This window comes from Eptesicus fuscus, chromosome 6 (genome assembly GCF_027574615.1).
Source record: "Eptesicus fuscus isolate TK198812 chromosome 6, DD_ASM_mEF_20220401, whole genome shotgun sequence".
NCBI lineage: Eukaryota > Metazoa > Chordata > Mammalia > Chiroptera > Vespertilionidae > Eptesicus > Eptesicus fuscus.
The window spans coordinates 105,099,984-105,120,148 of NC_072478.1; the positions used below are offsets into that span (position 1 = coordinate 105,099,984).

General features: G+C 50.2%; 1 pseudogene; it reads right to left on the reverse strand.

The window, feature by feature from the left end:
• Nucleotides 1-4,240: 4,240 nt before the first annotated feature.
• Nucleotides 4,241-19,672, reverse strand: LOC103299173 (eukaryotic translation initiation factor 3 subunit M-like; annotated as a pseudogene).
• Nucleotides 19,673-20,165: the final 493 nt, after the last annotated feature.

A 20,165-nucleotide genomic window follows, 5' to 3' on the forward strand; every position in this document is an offset into this window, starting at 1 on the left:
TTTGGGACTAGAAGTTGGCCAACTTGCCCTTGAGTTTGGCTAACTCCGGGTTCAACCCCACACCAGCAGGGGGCAGTGGGGAGAGAGTGGGGCTGGCTCGGGGGGGGGGGGGGGCGGGGGATGAGCCCCCTCCTGGAACAAATCCATGGGCACGCCCCAAATGAGAGGGCGGCACCCAGACACCTCATCCCTTCGCGGCTTTTTCTGAGTTGGAGAAACAGAAACCCTCCCAGGAGCCCCTGGTCGGGAGGCCGGTCTCCCCGTCGCCGCACTGCTCCCTCCCACCGCTTCAATTCTTCCTTTGACATTGATGGGAGGGGTGTTTCTAGGCTCCAAGTGTGATTTCAGACCTGACGCTGCCCTCACGCTGGGATAACCAGTTGGCGTTCGTGAAGCCCACGCCGGGATCTGTCCCTGCAGCAGGTCACCAAGGCGTTGGTTTTGGGGAGAAGGATGTCTCGTTTTCTCTTCCCAGCACAGCCTGGGCTGTGGCCGGGGACACAGAACAATTCCCTCTTAACACACCTGTGCCACCGCCAGGCTCCCATAACCCTGTAGTCACCCACATAACACGGAAGACGAATCTCTCCCCCAAAACCACCACCTCGGAAAATGAATTTCTCTCGTTGCTTGAAAACAATTTTCCAAGTGTTTCCTGTCAATTTGGAGCTGGCTGACGTCCCTGGCTGGCTTCCTTTCATCTTGATTCCGATGACGGATGCTTCGGCGGCCTCCACTTTGGGAACGTCATTGACCATCCACGACACAAAGGCTGCTGAGGGCCTGGAGGCAGCGCGCGCGTGTGTACAATATCTGATGGGCTCGTTTTGCCACGTTTTAATTACAAGACTAGATGGCATTCCAAACTGGCGTTCAATTAGGCTCAAGCCATCAACTGCTGAATGCAGTATACGCTTTGTTCCATCAGCCCCGCCGACGTGACGAGCGCCACTGTAATAGCAAGCAGAGCTCCTGCTCTCAGATCAGCTTAGCCCTCCCGTCCCCCTTCAAGCCTGCACGTGCGGCCACACAGGTGGTTAGATGAAGGAAGGACAGCCTGGTCATGGACAGGAGTATGGACAGAGGGTCACAGCATCCGGCGTCTAGCAGAGTCACAGCAGATCGGGGATGCTTGCTGCCTGCAGGTCCATGAAGGTCAGAAATGGGGAGGTCAACGGGGCAAAACTCAGGTCCCTCCTGAAGAAACGAAGGCAACTAGAAAGGCTCAGATCGGATCTCTGCAGATCTGCGCCGCCCCCGCTGCCCCCCCCCCCTGCCCCCGGCCCCCAGCTGCAGCAGTTTTGAATGAGGTGCACTGGTTGGCTAAATATTCCAGCTGGAGAAGGAAAGGGGCTCAAGGACCCAGGTGGACATCCCAAGGGCTCCCCGGTGTCCCGCTCTCCTCTCCCTCCGCCCACGGCAGCCGCTCTCCTGCCATCAGCCCGGCGGTGGGACCAGCTCCGGCCCCTGAGGCACCAGGGGAGGCAGAGCCGCTTCTCTCCATCCGAATTCAGCCCAGGGCCTGCATCTCCGCAGCCACCGCCTCCCAGGCCACACGGATCAGAACCTGGAGACACCTGTCCTGTCATTTAAACGCTTCCCAGGCTCCTGGGTGAGGCCAAGGAGCGCACTCTCCACCGGGCCTCGGTCCGGCCCTCCCACCTCCAATGCCAAGGCGGCGGGCGTTTCCTGGGAGTTATGGGGGCCGCTCTCCCTGGAGTGCCCGTCTCTCCTCCGGCAGCTGCTCTCATCCTGCTGTGCACGGACGCACAGCCTCTCTGGAGGGCACCGGTCTTTTTACAGCCCCCCCCCCCAGGAAGGCCAGGTGCAGCCGCCAGAGCAGCTCCGCAGGGTGTGGGTGTGGGTGTGGGTGGGAAGCTGGTGCAGCCATCCGGACAGGAAGCAGGGAGGCTGTGGAGGGTCCCTCTGCCTGCTCCCTGCCTCCCAGCATCCAGCACCCAAGGCGCTGCTGCCAGGGGAAGCACAGACGGTCCCTAAGGCCCAGCGGCTGTGCGGACAGCCTTACGTTGCGGAGGGGTGTCCACAGCAGCTGCAGGTTGACTGGCCCGTGTGTCATCCTGGCCACGACCTCCTGACCTTCAACGCCACCCTCGTCTCAAGGCCGTCCTCCCTCTTCCGGCTTCATTGGGATGTGGACGAAAGGGGCCGCATGCTCACCTGGCAGCTCAGGGGAGGCCTGCATGGCGGTCTTGCGAACTCAGAGACCTGAGGTAACCACAAAGGATGGCCTGAAATTAAACTTGAACTAAAAACAGTTGTGGTGGGTAGTCATCTCCTAGGCCAGTGGTCGGCAAACTGCGGCTCTGTTTTTTTTATTTTATTTTATTTTATTGATTTATTACAGTGAGGAAGAGAGAGGGATAGAGAGTTAGAAACATCGATGAGAGAGAAACATCGACCAGCTGCCTCTTACACACCCCCTACTGGGGATGTGCCCGCAACCAAGGTACATGCCCTTGACCGGAATCGAACCTGGGACCTTTCAGTCCGCAGGCCGACGCTCTATCCATTGAGCCAAACCGGTTTCGGCTGGCTCTGTTGACTAATGAGTTTGCCGACCACTGTCCTAGGCCGGTATCTTCCCTGACAAGGTCAGCCTTTACCTAACTGAGCCTACCTGTCTTTTTTCATCTACAATAACACACCTGTGAAACGTCAGGGTAACTTGTAACTTCCCTTTTTCCGGAGCCCTCAGGGCACAACCTAAGGTGCCTGGGCGCCAGGACAGACCACAGATTCCCCCCCCCCCCCCCCCCCCCCCCCCCCCCCGTTGTCACTGTTACCGTGTTAATTGTTGACTGTGAACTATCTGCACCCACCTAAGTAAAAGAAGTATGTGTCTCTCATTTTACTTTTTACCCAATCCCAGGGGTTCCCCCTCCCCCCTCCCCGCTTTGCTTTCTCCCGCCTCTCTGATCTATCACCGATGGATTTCATGTAACTCACCTACATCTCTTCCTTTGGTTGCAATGCATAAAAATAGGTGAGAAACCGCCATTCTCCGGAGCACTATCCCAATCCGTTGAGATTCCGCTTCCCGGCAATTGTCGACAGTTTGGCTCAAACTCACAAAAATTCTTTACAGGTTTGGCTGGTTTTACGTTAACAGTGACGTGGAGGAAAGGGCCCTGGACTTGCGTGAGGACACCTGGCTTTTGACCCTCCATTACCAGCCCTGTGATCATGGGAGAGGCCCTGAACAGCAACAACCTCGCCTGTCCAATGAGGACCCTCATGTTGTCCTGGCCGGGCTCAGGCCGGCTCCGATGTCCGTGTGCTGATGGAACGGTTGGTAAAATGCCCAGGATACATCTTTTATTCACTCATTCACACGCTCCTTCGGCAAACATTCGCTGAGCGATGCTGCCCACCGGGCTCCGAGCTGTGAGGTCATGAGGTCCTCCCTCTCCGAGTAAAATCATCTGTGGGGCCCTAACCGGTGTGGCTCAGTGGATAGAGCGTCGGCCTGCGGACTGAAGAGTCCCGGGTTCGATTCTGGTCAAGGGCATGTACCTTGGTTGCGGGCACATCCCCTGTAGGGAGTGTGCAGGAGGCAGCTGATCGATGTTTCTAACTCTCTATCCCTTTCCCTTCCTCTCTGTAAAAAAATCAAAAAAAATATTTTTAAAAAATCATCTGTGAGCCATCTGGGAAGAGAGCCCAGAGACAGGCCAGAAAGATGGGATGTAAACCTCAAGGACCACTGAGACTTTAAGGGGGCCTGAGTGGAAGGCGGTATTTTATTTTATTATTTTTCAAATTTCAGCTTAACATGTTTTACTATCATTTAGATCAGGGGTCCTCAAACTTTTTAAACAGGGGGCCAGTTCACTGTCCCTCAGACCGTCGGAGGGCCGGACTATAGTTTAAAAAAAAACTATGAACAAATTCCTATGCACACGGCACATATCTTATTTTGAAGTAAAAAAGCAAAACGGCAAAAACACCCGCATGTGGCCCGCGGGCCGTGGTTTGAGGACGCCTGGTTTAGATGTTTCTCCAAAAGAAAAATGTTTATAGCATAAGAACTCAGGTGTCAGAAAGACTCAGAAGGCTGTTTCCCGCTTCGTTCACGTTTGTTTCGGGCGTTCAGTGTGCCATGCAGTTGCCGCCGTTGCTGTGTTCCCAATGTCCCACGTGGGCCATGACCCACAGGTCCTTTCCCCCGGGTCTGCCCACTTTTGTTTCCACGGCATCAACAACCAACGCTTCGGCACCGTCAGCTCCAATCTGAATCCATGAAGTCTTCATTACCCTGATTAAACTTGACGCATGATGCCAACTTAGCATTCACAGAAATGCTTAAAAGATCATGACTGAGCTCGCCGTCCAAAAACTTGACCGGTTTTCGAGTCAGAAGATGGTCGGAAAGAAATGCAGTTGGACCTTTCGGTTCTCGTACCCTACCCCTGTGGGCTCAACGCGCGCCCGGGCATTGTCCTCCGTGTAACTCCCTAGCATTCTACCATGGCTTCCGAAGGGCATGGCTTTTCTTACAACCCACACGTGCCTCCTAAAGCAGCCTTCAAAGGGTGTGTGTTTTCTCCGTGGTTAAGGTTCCACTCAGAAATCCGTTTTCTAACCTGACCCAGCTCCGTTGGAATATACTGGATGGCCCCACAAGACGCTGCCACTTTAATGAGGCTGCAATATACTGTCTGTCTGACAGGAGTGTTCTCATCCATCCCGTGGAGAAGGTTGCTTAGCAACTGCAGCCTCAGAGACGGGCGTTCACCTTCCCGAAATGTGCCCAGCTTTTCACAGAGGTTTTCAATCAGGGCTCCTTGCTTTGCTGGCTCCCAGATCAACAGGAGGGACACCTCCACGCTGTTCATCACACGTTCGACGTCTTTATCATCCTCCTTCAGTCGTGCATCACAGGCGTCAGTAACTTGAGCTGAATCGGCATGAAGTCCGCCTTCTGAGTTCTCTTCTGAAATCTCTGCTCCTTTCGATTTGAGAGAAGCTCGAAGCGCAGCAGCCTGGCCTTGCTCACGGATGTCGGTGAAGGCCGGGACGCTCACGGTGAAGGCCTGGCACGGCCGCTGCACTCGCAAACCTCGCCCGGAAGGCGGTCTTTTAGATTTTAAAATTCAATTGTGCCCTAGGCGGTGTGAACGGAAGGAGCCACATGCTAACCTGACAAGCTCAGGGGAGGCCTATGTGGCAGTCTAGCAAACTCAGAGACCTGAAATAACCACAAAGGATGGTTTGAAAATTAAATATTTAACTACAAACAGGTTATAGTGGGCAGTCATGTCCTAGGCCAATATCTTCCCTGACAAAGGTCAACTTAGATCTTCCTTACTGAGCCCATTTGCCTTTTTGCCTCTAAGATAACATATCTGTGAGATGTCTGTGAGATGTCTGGGTAACTTGTAACTTCCTTCTTTTGCTGGAGCCCCTGGGGCACAACCAAATGTGGTGGGCGCCAGGACAGATACTTCAAATTCCTTCATTATCATGTTAATTGTTCCTGTACCCACCTAAGTATGTGTCCATCATTTTACTTTTTATCCAATCCCAGGGGTTTCCCACCATTTGACTTTAACCCACCTCCTTAATCCGTCACCAATGAATTTCATGTAGCCAACCTATGTCCCTCCTTTAATAGCAATGTATAAATACAGATGTAACCCACCATTTCCTCGGAGCATTATCTCAATTCATTGAGGTTCTGCTTCCCGGCATATGTCGACATTTTGGCTCAAATAAACTCACTAAATTCTTTACAGGTTTCAATGGTTTTTTTCGTTAACATTTTTGGCGTAGTCGGCAGGATTCCAAAGAAAACTCACCCGGGATCATCCTTTGGACTTGGACTTGGAGCTAGGATCCAGCAAAGGGCCCGTTGAGCCCACCGGTTCTCCGCCCATTGGGTGAATTTGGGTGAGTTTTTCTCTTGGATCCAGGACCGTCCCTTGTTTTGGTAGAGGGTCTCTGACTTTATTTGAGCTGTGTTTTAAAATCCTCGAGGTGGAACCAGGGTTGACAAAACCCCAGGTTAAGGGTTGGCAGAACCCAGGCTTAGGCAGGACTGGAGGAAAAATGGGTGGCTGGTTTTGATTTTGGCTTTTCAATTGGAATTGCTGAGAGTCTGAGCAAAAATAACCTTCGCCGTATAAATGAGCTGAACTCATTCAGCTCCGAAGATAAAGGGGCAACACTTTTTTATTTTTAAAGAATAGTCCAATTCTGAGGTGTTCTTAGGTGACTAAGAATTTTGTGGAAGTGTCAGAAATGCAGGAGCCCCGTCTGGAAGTTCCGACTGTAATTAACTAAATGGCTTTTCTAGGGGGCCACCATAAAGGCTTGGTCTGCCCGGGCCCCAAAAAACTCTTTTTTGTGGTTTTAGACAGCCGGGAGAGAAACTGAGGCCACATTTGACCTACTACATAACATATCTAAAGTTTGCTCAGACTACAGATATCCAAAAATAAAAAAAATTTAACATGGGAAATTGTGCCTCCAAGGCTAGAAGCTCCCAAGACCCCAGCCCTCATTTAATACTCCTGATAAGAAGCCTTTACTTGCAAGTACTTACCAGAAATGAGAAAATTTAACTAGAACATATTAACTGAGGAATGGCCAGAAAGAAAAAAAATGCAGTTTGTTTGGGGTACCTATGTTAATATTTTGCATGCAGGAATTAAAAAAAAAAAATGCCGGCTCTGAAATTAAAGTGAATGAGTATATGGGAAGCGTATCTTGATTTGGAAACTAGAAGCTTCTAAGAAAAAAAATTTTTTTCTTCCTATAGATGGAAATTAATAAAAAAGATTTTCAGGGACTGTCTCAGAACTATTCTGAAGTTAACAAATGTCTACAGCCATTTTTGAATAGTCCTTTGGGAGTGGACTGAAATTCTAGAGAGGGGCAGTTCCCAAACCGGGGACAAAGACACTGCTTTGGTAATTTTAATGCTAGACATTCTCTGGTGTAAATTCTTAGTGTGTTTTCTGCGCGCCTAATAACAGTGTTGATGTTTTTGTGTCGCTTTGTTGTTGTTTAATTTGTTGAAAGAAAAGGCAAGTCCCACTTCGGGGAAGCCTAGTTGTGTGTGGTGGGGTTGAAAGCGTGAGAGAGATTGCAAGAACGTCCCAGCAGCTGCCAAGAATTCTTAATCTTGGGGGCTCTTCTTGCTCTCCCTCTCAGGGTTCAGCTTCCAAAAACAGCTAGTGAGATTTCTGTCTGTTTGTCTGAAATATAATTGTGGCTGTTTATCTCTTAGGGATTTCGGTTTGCTCTTTCCTTTGTTGTGAGAATAAACAAATCATCTTTTCTGTCTAAGAATAGTTTAGACAGCCTCCATTTTGGACTGTGACTTGGCAGCCGCCATGTTGGCCGCATGGGTTGATGCTCCCCTTGAAAGAGCAAGGGCCAACCCCTCCCTTTGAATTAGCCAATCAGGAAAGACTGTGTGCCTGAGCTCCAATCAATAGCAAGGACAGGTCACGTGCGTTGCTAAGGCACTCTGCTTCAGAAAGAAACTTGCAAAGATTCTCAGAGCCAAGTTCAAACAGGAAACTTTAGGAGGGTAGCATGTGTCCAGTCAGGGACACCGGCAAGCCAAGAGTCATGATTCCCTGTGGGGGCGTCTGCCAGTGATACTCTGGGTATTTGCGTTTCACATATTGGGAGTTTATGTGTTATTTTCAATGCTCAATACACTGCTTGCAATAAGCCTTGTGCCTCATTTTAAAATCTTGCATATTATTCTTTATATGTAGAAATTATAATTTAATCTAAAGTTATACAAATTTTATATTATTCTCTATGTCATTTTACAGGGATTATTACTTACCAAGAAGTTGTTGTCTTGGAATGTTATATTTTATAGAAAAGCAAGGTTTTTATCAAATCTTTAACCATGCTACTTTTAAATTTTTGTCATTTGTGGACTGCTTTATTCTGATGCATTTGTAGGTATATATGTCTAGAAAAATCCATGAAAAGGACTCGGATTTACTCTAACTTGCAGGCTTCTAAGCAGGTCATATTTTGAACTGGATGAAGATTTATAGAACTTCAAGGAATAAATAAACAAAAACAACTATGGGACTAAATGAATTGAGGATAATTATTCTTATGATTCTATTTAAAATATTGTTGACACTTAAATCTTTTGTTTCCTGAATATAGGGAAAAGTAAAGAGCAGACATTCTGCATTGTAGGAACTAACAAATTGGTAACAGATTCATTTCACAGTGCGCTCCCGGGAGACGAAGGGTTCAAAGATCATGGCTTACAACCAGGAGATTTGCTGTCTTGGAAAAGACACCAAATAAAAGACTCTCCAACCTCATTGGAGGGGACCTTACCAGGTATTACTAACTAACCCATGTGCAACTAAACTTAAAGGAGGTAGCTCATGGATTCACATTTCTCATTTAAAAAAGGCATTTGACTATGAATGGACGTCTACTCCCATCTCTGACCCCATCTCCGTCTGCATCGGAGATCAAAGACTTTTCAAGGATAAGGAACAGCTGGGACCTTTCGAGGACGAGAAGTCGCCGACCACGGAGGCAGACAGCTATCCCAAGATGACATCAACAAGGCCTGTATGATCACAAACTGATACTGCTTGAACCTTGTTTTATATCAACTGATTGTTATTGATTGAATGTATATAAAATGATTTTCATATTATTATTATCCTCCTTATGGTTCCCTAGTGGAAACAATATCTGCCTCCCCAGACCTCCTCCCTTATTAGATATGAAAAATTTAACTTGGATGCCTGCTAATCTTTCCCACCTAGTATACAATGATGTTCTGATTATCAGGTATGATCGTGAAATTAATGCCTTGTTAGCCACACATTGGTCTTCTCCTACTATCAATATAAGCTTTGGTTGTTGTTGTTGTTTTCTGGCTCTATCTATTATAAAGGACCCACCTTAGGCAAATACCTCCAAGAACACCTCCCTGATAATTCCACCGGTAGAATTGTATATGGATGTAATCTGGATGAATATTGTATGGCTATAGAGATGGGTGATGAATAACTAAGAAAAACACCTGGATATGATGGCCAAAGGCTTGCAGCAGCCTGTGCTATCTGTCATAGAATATCATGTCCTCAGACTCACCAGCCATGCTCTTATGGCTGGATGTCTGTGAAATAAGAAAGAAATCAATGGGTCCCCATTTCAGAAATTATTGACATCACTTGGTGGGTAGATATGTTTATAATTACCCCACCGTCCTTGTGTCCTGGACGTTTGAGGAGCCCTATAAATACTCAAACTCTAGCCCATTTGGGAGTCTCCTTCACCCATTTAACTATGGCATGGGAAACTCAACATTTTTGGCTCCACTCAGTATACCCTAACTGCTCCCAAGTCATAGCTACCCAATGGCAACAATATTTCTGGTGGATCCAACAACATTGGCCCCCTAAAAGAAGCAAAAGGGGAATACTTGGAGGAGTAGGGGCTGGCCTTGGTATCCTGGGACAAGCTGAACTTGCAGCTAATGAAGAACATCATTCATTAGAAAAGGATTTTTATCTCAAATAGGTCATCTAGAGGGAATGCTGTTTCAGGAAGAAGGAAAAACAGGGGGAAGCAGCATGGAAAGACAATAAAGCCTTAGTTTCATGGATAGAACAGACTCTAAAAACTTATGCACAAACCCAACAATGGGAACATGCCTGTGCCCTAACTCAACAGGGCCTATTGTCTATGTTAATGCAAGGAATCTGAAGTGGCTATGCAACAATGGCCAACTATAATGGCTGCAGAAGCCCACGCCAGACACTTAATGGGACTCATATGGTTCCCCAGGAATTTGGAAAATTTTAAATGGGAAATGTGATCTACGATATTGTGTTTTTAAAAGCCCAGGTGTGAGTTAAATCCTAAGCTTAAAATTCCCAGTAGTTCAACTGGCTGGCATAAGGACTATCCTCTATAATACTAGAATACTTCCAATGGGAAGTTGATGGGCCATATTTAAAAATAATAAACAATGTGAACCCATCTCACTGTCTGTGAAAATTGGAAAAGTGAATGGTTATGCCCTCAATCCAAATGGAATACTGAATTCACCCAGTCCTGGCTTATTGTATCTACCCCAACAAATAACAATATAGTATATGGAAAAGGGGCGTTTTGCTGGGAAGGGTTAAAAAACTCTTCTGTTATAATAAGTGATTTTTACTGTAATAACACTACGTTTACTTTAAATAATACTGGAATATGGTGTAATACTGAAATTATAGGCAAAATAACTTTGCCTGAGGTTCATAAAACCTATGATAATATTGATACTGAAAAACCAATGTATTGGGAAATTGAACTCCTCCCCATGAGGCCATTTTTATGGGAACTAATTGGCCAGAAGAAAATTAGAGCTTCTAGATAATGAAATAGTGGAGTCTTAATTCATTTGGCCAAACATATCATAAGGTACGAATGACAGTGGATGAAGGAGGAAAACATATAATTAGCTTAATAAAAATTATGATAATACATGTAAAGGGTTTTTCAGTTGGCTGTGATGCTTGTTCCCCTTAGACTTTTTCTTGTCTAGTATTAGACATTTTCTGTTCCTAATCAGTGTTATTGGTTTACTATTGTTACTTTTGTTCATAATATGTAAATGTTATATTAGATGCAGAAAAGCAGAATGTAAGACAAACAGCAAAAAGACTCGGATCATGGTGGCTCAAAATTAGAAATGATCCAGAATACTTTTTAACAAGGACATATAGGATCTGACTGCCTCCCATTTACCTGCTTTTTTAAAATATATAATTCGACCTTAAATGCCATCTAAGGTTATGGTCTTGCCCTATCCCCAGTGGTCCACCTGTTCAGCAAGACATGCTGACACTGAGACATCCTAGGAATGAGCCTTCCTAGCACCGTGGGACTCCATTATCCAACCAAAAGGTTGGTCATCAATGCATCCTTTGGATTGATTTATGACCAAAAGGGGAATGTGTGAACGGAAGGAGCCACATGCTAACCTGACAAGCTCAGGGGAGGCCTATGTGGCAGTCTTGCAAACTCAGAGACCTGAAATAACCACAAAGGATGGTTTGAAAATTAAATATTTAACTACAAACAGGTTATAGTGGGCAGTCATGTCCTAGGCCAATATCTTCCCTGACAAAGGTCAACTTAGATCTTCCTTACTGAGCCCATTTGCCTTTTTGCCTCTAAGATAACATATCTGTGAGATGTCTGTGAGATGTCTGGGTAACTTGTAACTTCCTTCTTTTGCTGGAGCCCCTGGGGCACAACCAAATGTGGTGGGCGCCAGGACAGATACTTCAAATTCCTTCATTATCATGTTAATTGTTCCTGTACCCACCTAGGTATGTGTCCATCATTTTACTTTTTATCCAATCCCAGGGGTTTCCCACCATTTGACTTTAACCCACCTCCTTAATCCGTCACCAATGAATTTCATGTAGCCAACCTATGTCCCTCCTTTAATAGCAATGTATAAATACAGATGTAACCCACCATTTCCTCGGAGCATTATCTCAATTCATTGAGGTTCTGCTTCCCGGCATATGTCGACATTTTGGCTCAAATAAACTCACTAAATTCTTTACAGGTTTCAATGGTTTTTTTCGTTAACAGCGGTTTGGCTCAGTGGTTAGAGTGTTGGCCCTCGGACTGAAGGGTCTCTCTTGGGTTCGATTTCCATCAAAGGCACGTACTTCAGTTGCAGGCTCAATCCCTGTTCGGGGCGTGAGGGAGGCAACCCATCAATGTGTCTCTCACATGGATGTTTCTCTCTATCCCTCTCTGTCTCTCTCCCTCCCTTCCACTCTCTCTAAAAAAAAAAAATCAATGTAAAATATCCTCAGGTGAGGATTAACAAAAAAAAATATTTTTTTTTAATTAAATTGTGAAACTTTTATCTATTACCACTCCCTCTCCCTCCCCCTCCTCCTTCCTCCAGCCTCTTTCCCCTTTATCTTTTGTAAATGCAGAAGCCATTGTGCTGTTATCAGCATGATTTCCTATTCACGATTTCCTTTCTAACAATAAAAGCCTCCTCACATCTCCATTTACGAGGCTATCTGGGGTTATTTGCATTCTGAAAGTTTAAATCAAATTATTTAAGAGCGTTCATGAGGAGAGCAGTAAATCTGTGACCCAGCTCCATCCCAAACAAATAATGAAGATCTTGCGCCAGAGTAATAAACAACCGTAATGCGGTGGCTCATTAGAGTTCGAGATTCATCATCACGACGGACAAGTATTTTAATAAACAGGGAAGGGACGATGAGAAACCCAAAGGCCTGCCCTTCTTCCTTTTATCCCGCCTTTGCTCTTTATTTGGACCTGATCCTGGTGATTTGGGATGATTAGTTCTGGGGATGAGAGAGTTCCGAGGTCTCTGGTTTTGATGCATCAGTGCAGTCAGAGATGAGCTTGCATGGGCAGAGATGGAAGAAGAAGAATAAATGCCCTGGTCGGGAATCTCTGGGTGAGTCTGAGCCATTTTCTGAAAAGCTCCCATTTCTTTTCCTTACTAATACCCCACCATGTTTGGGCCAAATTACCCTGTATTTCCGGAGATCTGTGACAATCCATGATCGCCCTGGTGTTGAGGGGGAATATGGAGGGCAACCTGGTGGGGAGGGGGTGGCTAGCGATCTGAATCTGCGCCAGTAACCGTATCCTAGTGCACATTCTTGTCAGCCTATGATTGAGTCACTGGCCCTTCCTTAGGCAATAATCTGTTTTCCTAAATACCCCCAGTTTACAAGGGCCTCGAACCTAGAATTGAACAGCTTAGCCAGAGGGGAGGTCACTGGCAACACCCAGGCCAGGCCTTTGGGTGTAATCTCACTTCCCCCACCCCAACCCACGGAGGGACTGCAAAGTCCGGAAGCCTGGTCCATATTTGGGGAGACGAAGAAACCCAGGGGACACATGGGAGAGACCCCCCGCACTCGGTGCTCAGACTTTGGAGAAGGACTCCCCTGAGTCTCCGTCCTAGTACACCTGCACATAAAGCGTTTTCCCTGAACCCTCTGAGCACCCGGTCGCCTGGTAAATTCTGCAACAGTGTCACCACGGTGTCTCTCTCTGTGCTGGCGTCTTCAGGAATTGTGATTAGCTACCTCTGGCTGCATAACCAATTACCCACATTCAGCAGCTTAAAACAACAAACATTATCATCTCGTGCAATTTCTGCCAGGGGCCAGGAATTGGAGCATGGCGTACCTGGGTGATGCTGGCTTAGCTGGGTGATAAGGTTCACCCTGGGGCTGCCACGCTGGTGCCGGCTACGGGTGCGAGGCCTCAGCTCTTCTCAACCAGGGCCTCTGCACGGCTGCTTGAGAGTCCTTATAACATGGCGGCTGGCTTCACCCAGAGTGGGAGGTGGGAGATGGAAGACCAGCAAGGCGAAGCCACGCCTTCCTTTATAATCGAGTCTCGGAAGTTAGGTCCCCCATTTCCTCTCGGTCACACAGATCAGCCCTATTCAGAGAGAGGGGACCACCAGGAGGCAAGAGAGATTGGGAACTATCTTGGGAGCTGGCTACCACTCAGTTGAGTTTCAGGAAAGTGTGTGTGGCCCATTTGGTTCCAGAATTTTCTTTGAAATCCCTGGGAAAGAATGGTCTTTTTTGCAGCAAGGCTAGTAACTAAGCCTGGGTAACACTGACCCAAGAGGCATTTCTCAGGCCTTCCCATGCCTTATGTATTCATTTAACCCACACAGGGCATCCCCCCCAAAAATATATACACACTCTGAATGGTTATTAGTTCCAATGGGTTAAATCTGAAAAGAAATATCAATTGGTCTATCAGCTGTTAAGGGTGTATACCTTTTTTGGGACACCCCATATATCCTCTTATTATAAAAACTAGAGGCCTGGTGCATGAAATTTGTGCACAGGGAGGGTCCCTAGGCCTGGCCAGAGATCAGGGCCGGCCGGGGCCTTCCTTCATTCCGTGCGGCCCACTGGTGGTCAGCGCACATCGAACTCCCAGTCGAACTCCCGAGGGGACAATTTGCATATTAGCCTTTTATTCTTTTTAAATGTATTTTATTGATATTTTACAGAGAGGAAGGGAGAGGGATAGTTAGAAACATCGATGAGAAAGAAACATTGATCAGCTGCCTCCTGCACACCCCACACTGGGGATGTGCCCGCAACCAAGGTACATGCCCTTGACCGGAATCGAACCCGGGACCTTTCAGTCCACAGGCCGACGCTCTATCCACTGAGCCAAACCGGTTTCGGCGCATATTAGCCTTTTACTATATAAAAAGAATAATACACATATTTTTTATAGAGATAGTTTAAGGTTATTCCCCATCTTGCCACGGAGAAGAAACTCTTGCTAACATCTTGGGGTATTTCTTCTTTTCTTCCTCCTGGTCTCTGTCCATGTCTGTCTGGCTTCCTCTCCCTTCCCACAGCCCCCATCCATCATCGTTTTCATAGCAAGACATTTAAATTGATCATGCTGTTGCACATCTTCTGTGGCACAAAACTAAAAATAATAGCTCGTGAGTCACAGCATCTGCAGCCTCGTTTCCCAGGAACCTGGGTGCTGGGAGCAGCCTCATTGCTGGCTCCCCAAGAGCCCAGCCCCTCACGGGGTAGGGCCCTGGTCCACCTGCTTCCCCTGGGCGCTGGCAGGACAACCCGGGGCCCGGAGGAGTGGGCTACCAGCCTCCAAGCCGTCCGCCAGGGGCCGTGGGTCTGGGGGAGGCTCGAGGCGGGGCATCTGTGAACACTGAGAGCCCAGGGCCTGGGGCAGATTGGCCTCTGAGCGGGCAGGGCTCCTGTTTGCCCTTCTGCCCTGGTTCCCAGGCTTGGTCTCTTTCCTGGGGTCAGCTACAAGGTGGGGGGGGGACCCCTGGAGCAAACTCGCGTTGCTTCTCATGGCAGCTGGATCAATGAAATTGTGGACTGGCTGCCGAAACCGGTTTGGCTCAGTGGATAGAGCGTCGGCCTGCGGACTCAAGGGTCCCAGGTTCGATTCCGGTCAAGGGCATGTACCTTGGTTGCGGGCACATCCCCAGTAGGGGGTGTGCAAGAGGCAGCTGATGGATGTTTCTCTCTCATCGATGTTTCTAACTCTCTATCCCTCTCTCTTCCTCTCTGTAAAAAACCAATAAAATATATATTAAAAAAAAAAAAAAAGAAATTGTGGACTGGCCAACTCTCCTGCCCCCACACCCACCCTCCCACAGGATCCTGCTCTCTTGGTTGCATCCTCCAGTAGCCACGGGGCCTGGTGGCGCCCCTCCCTCGGGCCATGGCAAAGCTGGGTACACCCCCCACACCCCCACCAACACACATACCTTCGGGCCCTGCTGGAGCAGGTACAAGCAGCGGGGAGCCTGTCTGGCTGCAGCTGAGCCTGGCTCCTGGTCTTGGCCGGGTGCCCACTGATGCCAGCTTCTGCCCAGCCCTGCTCTCCGTCTCTTTCCTCCTCCTCCTCCTCCTCCTCCTCCTCCTCCTCCTCCTCCTCCCCTTTTGGGGCTACCCCCCACAGGCCCCACCAGCTCTGTTCACCCCCCATCATGCCCCTCCCCCAAGTCACTCCTGACCCCCAGCCTCCTTTCCCCAGCCATCACCTCCAACTGTGGCAATTCCCCAGCACCCGGGTAGGAATGAGGTGACTGGGTGTGTGTGGGGTGGGGGTGGGGGGGAGGTGCAGGCAGCTTCAGGATGGTGCTGGTCACAGAAAGCCCACACCTGGCACCAGAACCAGAGGGTGGGAACTTTCAGCCTCAGTCCCCAAACTCCAGGGAGGGAGACCGAGTTATACAAATTCACACGAGACTGGAGAGCTTCTGGCTGGGAACTGGGAGGCGCTGGGAGGGTGGAGGAGGCACAGAGCTCCCGTCCTCCCCGAGGCTGTCCTGTGAGCCTCTCCCGCTGCCCTGGGTTGTGCTCTTTATAACAAACCAGTCAGTGCGAGCACCGTGTCTTCCAAGTCTGTGAGTGTCTGAGTGAATTACTGAACCCCAAGAAGAGGCTCCCCACATGTATGGCTGTTTGGTCCCTGGGACTTTCGACCAAGGTCTGACGTTGGGGGGCCGTCTTGTGGGGCTGAGCCCTCATCCTGAGGGATCTGCACCAACCCCGGGAGTTAGTGTCAGGACAGGACTGATGGTGGGACACCCGGTTGATGTATGAAAAGTGGAGAACTGGAAATGACATCACATTCCCGGTGTCAGGAAGGAAACAGACAGCAGGCGGCCCCAGCACACGAACACCTTTGGAAATGGACTTGAGAGCAGCCAGGAAGCCTGGGGTCTTGGGATGTGCGGTGATCCACCCACTCAGCCCCCCTCCCCACTGCTCCCCCCACTCAGCTCCCCCCCACTCAGCTCCCCCCCCACTCAGCTCCCCCCACTCAGCTCCCCCCACTCAGCTCCCCACCCACTTAGCTCCCCCCACTCAGCTCCCCCCCACTCAGCTCCCCACCCACTCAGCTCCCCCCCACTCAGCTCCCCACCCACTCAGCTCCCCCCCACACACTCAGCTCCCCCCACTCAGCTCCCCACCCTTCACGTGTGCCCCTTCCTGGTTCCCCTTAGGCGGGGCCAGGGCCATTGGCACCGAGTGTCCTGGCGTTGTGGGCTGTGAGGGGAAGAGCTGGGGTCCCTGGCGCTTGGCCACACAGGAGCCCACAAATCACCCTCTCTCTTTTGCTGTTGCTGAGGCTCGATGCTCGCTCTGCTCAACGCGTCCCCGCTGCAGAGGGAAAGCGGCTTTATGTTGCTCATTCAGAGCGGGAGCCTCCTTGGAACACAGGTTGCCGTTATTAAGTCACAGCCAGGGAAACACAGCCAATAGCTCAAGTTTGGGAGCCGGGAGCGGAGCTATTAATTTGGAGTCTAGTACAGGGAGCCCGCAGGAACCCGGCCCTCCGTCTTGCCATGCGGCCGCATTGCCGCTCAAGTGGGGACCCATCTTTCATCCAAATAATTCTTGGCTCTGTCAAAATAATAACACAAACACCCCCCACGTCTCAGCGTGAGTTCTGGCCAGGAACAGCCCCAATGCTCTGCTCTTGAATTCTTCCCTGAGCTAAGGAGGCCGCGTTTGTCAAGAGGCACGCGGTTCGTTTCCTTCAGACCGCTGGCTGCCTTCCTGTGCGCATCCCGAGCAAGAGCGTGTCTGCCTGCGAAGAAAGGGAAGGAGAGGAGGAGGGACAGAGGGGGCCACAGGAAGGAAGGGGAGAGGGAGGGAGGGAGCGAGGGCAGGAGAGACGGAAAAGTGGCTGAGTCTCCGTGAGGACCCAGAGCAAGGCCTCTGACATTCTGACGTCCAACAGCCTGGCCGGGGGATGGGCGTGGGAGGGGGACAGGGAGCCAGCGCCCTGAAATCCGCCACGTGTCCTTTGACAGCTCAGAGTCTCAGTTTCCTCACGTAGGAAATGGGAATTACCAACACTGCCTTACAGGATTGTCCCGGGGAAAAATAAGAAGACAAGCCATTCCTTAACAAAGGGTAAAAGGTCTGAACAGACACTTCCCCAAAGTGAGGACACGGATGGCCGGGAAGCGAATGACAAGCTGTTCCCCATCACCGGTCTGAGGGAACTGCCATTCAGACCACAGGAGGCACTGTTACAGAGAGAGACGGACTAGAGCAGTGGTGGGCAAACTGCGGCTTGCGAGCCACATGCGGCTCTCTGGCCCCTTGAGTGTGGCTCTCCCACAAAATACCACGTGCGGGCGCGCACGTACAGTGCGACTGAAACTTCGTGGCCCATGCGCAGAAGTCTGTTTTCGGCTCTCAAAAGAAATGTCAATCGCTGTGCTGTTGATGTTTGGCTCTGTTGACTAATGAGTTTGCCGACCACTGGTCTAGAGCGAACGCTGGCCCGGCCGCTTCGGAAGACAGTCTCCTAAAAGGTCAGGGCCGCCCCGGCCCGCGGCTCTGCGGGGTGCGGCCCGAGTTCCCGTGTAGGCCCGCGTGTGCTCTGCAGGAGGTTTAGCAGCATCCCCTCCCACACCCCAGGTGTGACAACCAAGGCGACCCGGGCTCGGTGAATGTCCCCTGAGCGTCACGGTCACCTGCACTGAGAACCATCAGGCGAAAGACACTGAGCATCTGACCCAGCCGGCGCAGACCTGGCACTTCCCCGAGAGGAAGGAACGGTCCCCACAAAGGCCTGTGCGGCTCCAATGCCATCGCCCTGAACCGGGAACGACCACATGTCCCTCCGCTGAGGGAGGGACAGACACACGGTGGTATGCGAGTACAGCTGCGTGTGTGTTGTGCTGGGTGAAAGGAGCCAGGCGCAGAAGGCAACACACAGATGATTCCACTGGTGTGGCCATCTGGGAAAGGCGAGGCTCGCTCTTCAGAGAACGGGTCCATCTGTGGTTACGGTGGGGGGGAGGGGGCCGGCCGATTCCAAAGGGGCACTTTTTTAATAGATTTATTTTTTTAATATATATTTTTTATTGATTTCAGAGAGGAAGGGAGAGGGAGAGAGAGATAGAAACATCCATGATGAGAAGAATCATTGATCGGCTGCCTCCTGCACGCCCCCCCCCCTGGGGATGGAGCCTGAAACCTGGGCATGTGCCCTGACCTGGAATCAACCTGTGACCTCCTGGTTCATAGGTCGATGCTCAACCTCCGAGCCACACCTGCAGGCACGCAGGGGAGTTTTTAGCACAATGGGAATGCTCTATATCCTGACTGTGGCAGGGACACATGGCAGGCGGTTGTCAAAACTCATAGGAATGTATGAGACGTGGAGTGAATAATTTCATTATCTGTAAATTATGCCTCAAGAAATCTGATCTCCAAAAAAAAGGGAGAGAAGGAAGGAGAGGGGGGGGAGATTGAAAGTCACATCTCCCAGTGCCCAGATGACAAACGGAAGCGTTCTGAATCACCTCCGTTGTAAAGACAGAGCCAAGAAGGCAGGGACAGCTGGACAAGCCCAGGGACCTGGCAAGACCCAGCATGAGGACCCCATTTGGGGTGGAGAGCTGGGCTCCCCACCAAAAATACTCTACGTCTCCCCCTCCTCTCCCTCCCCCTCCGCCCCTCCCCGCCCAGAACACTTTCCTGACACCATGCACGAAGGAGGCACAGTTCTGGAAGGTGAACGTCAGCGTCTCGGGCCTGAGTCCCCCCACCCCAACACATACACATTCAGAGGGGAAAACATGGGGGGCTTGTTCAGAATAAACAGTGCTAAGGGCCTAACCCAGAAGGCCCAGCAGACCCGAATCTCTTCCTCCTGCCTCGTCCAGGCTTGGATTTCCACTCCAGAGGGAGGGGTGGGTTGTGTACCTGCCTGCATCTCCCCCACCCACGGGTAAGGCCCCTGAGGACAGGAGGCCCACGGTACTTACCCTTGGCGCTTAGTACAGACGGAGGGCACGCAGGAGGTGGAATCCCAATGAACGCTCCGTTCTCGACGCCTTGGTGAGTGAAGAAATGAAAGCACCGGTAAGCCAATCAATAAGCGCACGGAGAAGCTAATCAATGAAACAGGCCTCAGCTCTGCTGCTGAGTCTCCGTTTGCTCATTGGGAACACCCGGAACACTCGGGCAAGCGGAGCGTCGGCACCGAGAAAGCCAAGGCCCCATGGCTTCCCGCTCTCGACCGTCAGCTTGGGCGCCTGCAGCTGTAGCCGGGCGGGTTTCACCGCCCCTGAGCCGCCACCATTCAGCATCACCTACAGGCCCTGGGCAGGCCCAGGGGACAGAGAGGCAGTCCCAGGCTGATGTTGGGAGGGGAAGCTCGGGGCGCCACAGCCACGCACAGGGGGGCCTTAGGGAGTCATCCCCCGGATTGTTCCCAGAGAGCGAAGGCAGCTGTAATCACAGATTTCCCCTCCAGCCTGGCCTTGCAGACCCCCTCTTTCTCGTTTCACAGAAAAAGAAGAAAAAGTCCCCTGACTCTAACTGGAACCGAGTGCGATGCCGAGACAGCGTACAGATCACGAAGTTCCCGCTACTGAGCTTTCCACCCGCCTGGAAGGCCAATGGGAGCTGTCAGCCGATGGAAGTTTCCGGATGATGGATCATTATGTACATTTTGGCACCCAGCTCTGAAGCTCAAAGCATTGAGGGGGGGCTGCTAGGACAAGACCCCTTTCCTTTCCACCTACTTATTTTAGGAACCAGAATATACATGGTTCATAACATATGTTTTTATTTATTTCA